The sequence below is a fragment of the Littorina saxatilis genome, linkage group LG15 (genome assembly GCF_037325665.1).
Source record: "Littorina saxatilis isolate snail1 linkage group LG15, US_GU_Lsax_2.0, whole genome shotgun sequence".
Taxonomy (NCBI): Eukaryota; Metazoa; Mollusca; class Gastropoda; order Littorinimorpha; family Littorinidae; genus Littorina; species Littorina saxatilis.
This window is the reverse complement of record NC_090259.1, coordinates 3,138,317-3,140,768: the sequence shown is the minus strand read 5'-3', so window position 1 is coordinate 3,140,768 and position 2,452 is coordinate 3,138,317. Positions and strand designations below refer to the sequence as shown.

Here is a 2,452-nt window from a genome sequence, read left to right as displayed (position 1 = left end):
CGTGCGGATGTGTTAGTGTGAATGTAAAGGGCACGTTGTAAGATTAGGCCCTTGGCTTAAAATGTTTACCCTTTATGTCAACAATATATGTAAGCGCCTAGGGCTATATCTAGATTAGGCGCATAAAAATGATCACAATAATAATAATAATAAAATGTTCTAAGTCTAAGTCTCAGTCTAAGTCTCTCTCTCTCTCTCTCTCTCTCTCTCTCTCTCTCTCTCTCTCTCTCTCTCTCTCTTAATCTCAATCTCTCTCACTCTCTCTCAATCTATATGTCTATCTCACTCTCTCTCACCCTCGCTCAATCTCTCTCTCTCTCTCCCCACCCTCTCTCTCTCTCTCTCTCTCTCTCTCTCTCCCCACCCCCTCTCTCTCTCTCTTAGATCAGGACTAGCTGTAAGAAAGGTCCTACGGACCTAATGCTATCTTTCCTGTGATAAAGTTCAATGTTTCAATGTTTCAATGTTTCTCCCCACCCTCTCTCTCTCTCTCTCTCCCCACCCCCTCTCTCTCTCTCTCTCTCTCTCTCTCTCTCTCTCCCCACCCTCTCTCTCTCTCTCTCCCAGTCTCAGTCCCATCACATTCAGTACACATCTCTCGCTATAGTCGGTTTAAGGCCGAACAGCTTACTTCTGTCAACAGCACAAACGAACGCCTCTTGAACAAGTTGTCGCATTTGTCCCACGAATAAACACTCGGCCCTTTCAGTCTCCTCAAAGTGTTGCACTTCCAGTGCACTTCTATTGCACCTCTTTGCTTGGGGCCGTCCGTTGGACAATGCGCTAAGGAGTGTATGTGTGAGAATGGATCTCAGGTGCCGTTAAGTTCGTGCACAAATACAAGTAGTGCTGTCACTTTTAGTGCTCAAAGACCTGTTAGTGCCGTTAGTTTAGTGCAAATAGACCTGTTAGTGCCGTTAGTTCAGTGCAAATAGACCTGTTAGTGCCGTTAGTTCAGTGCAAATAGACCTGTTAGTGCCGTTAGTTTAGTGCAAATAGACCTGTTAGTGCCGTTAGTTCAGTGCAAATAGACCTGTTAGTGCCGTTAGTTCAGTGCAAATAGACCTGTTAGTGCCGCTAATTTAGTGCAAATAGACCTGTGCCATCACATTTAGTGCTCAAAGATATGTTCCTGCACTCACAACCGTGTCATGGTTTGCAGATCCTGAAACTCAGTCAATTCTACACTCACGTGACGTCTTCAAACAATGCGTCACTGTTGTGCATCCAACAATGTAGTTGCTTTCTGTTTGACCGCTTTGCACTAGACCACGCACTAACAAAGCCAATGCATCTCCTTTGCTTAAGACAGTGCGCTAGCTACCATGGCCTGAAGTAGACCAGTGCGACGAGTTTCTGCACATCCTAAGTCACCTTCAGCAGTGCAGCCAACTCACTCTCTGCAACCAACGTCTCAAAACTGACTGTGCAAACGAACAATGATCATGTATATTGCCCTAGACCAGGCGCTTGACCATGAACAGAAGTAGACCCACGCAGCGTTTCGTGGACCTTGGTACACACTATATAATTTATATAAATATTTATACAGTGCACTTTGCACAAAACGTATCCTCTGTAAACACCGTGGGACAATTCATCTACTTTGCTTCAGACCAGGCACTTAAGTAGACCAGTGCAAAATTCACCGTACTAATCGTGATATTACAGTCGACTTTTCACCCAACTTACCCTCTGCCAGCAACGAGTCAACACTGCATGTGCATCGAACAATCTGTCCCGTCTGCTTTAGACCAGGCACTAGACCAGGCTCTAGACCAGGCACTGAAGTAGACTGGTGCAGCGTTGTGCAGACCTTAGTGAAATGCATCACATTCGCACTCGGTATGTTCTAGTTCTTCCAACCTGCAGTGTCTTTGTTCCGAAGCACCCACAACGTTTACAACGTGCCACCAATGTGCATCGAACAATTCATCTCCTCTTTGCTTTAGACCAGACACTAGACCATTCACTGAAGTCGACTGGAGCAGCGTTTTGCAGACGGCTAATTATTCCGTCAGGTAGCACCACACGCACCCTCTGCAAACAACTTGTCAACAATGTGCATCGAACATTTCATCTCCTCTGCTCAATTGTCACACTGTAACATCTCCACGGTTGATCAACAACGATGTCGTGTTTACCACTTCAAGTCGTATATATGACGATGAGTTTATATTTACCTCGCTTTGAGTGAACACAGGCCAACGCACGGAGAGATATTCACAGACCGAGAAGGGTGCAGCGATTCTCACCTTCACGGGGTGTGGTGTATGCAATCTGTGCCAAGGTCTTGCCAGGTGCCTGTTTCTAAATATACACCCCCCCCTCACTGCATGTGTCTAAATACATACACACACACACACACCCTAACTGCATGGCGCACGATTATGGACGTTAACCTTTCTGTCCCCCCTTTTGCGGTGACAACTTTCTACCCGACTGAAGGTAA

The 2,452-nt window shown here is 46.0% G+C and overlaps 1 protein-coding gene across 1 annotated transcript in view; it reads right to left on the bottom strand.

The window, feature by feature from the left end:
- LOC138948212 (uncharacterized) overlaps positions 1-2,191 on the bottom strand; it is a gene marked incomplete in the record, with an annotated part of 107,218 nt that extends 105,027 nt beyond the window's left edge. The window contains 1 exon segment of the mRNA XM_070319715.1: positions 1,763-2,191.
- Between the last annotated feature and the right edge of the window lie 261 nt (positions 2,192-2,452).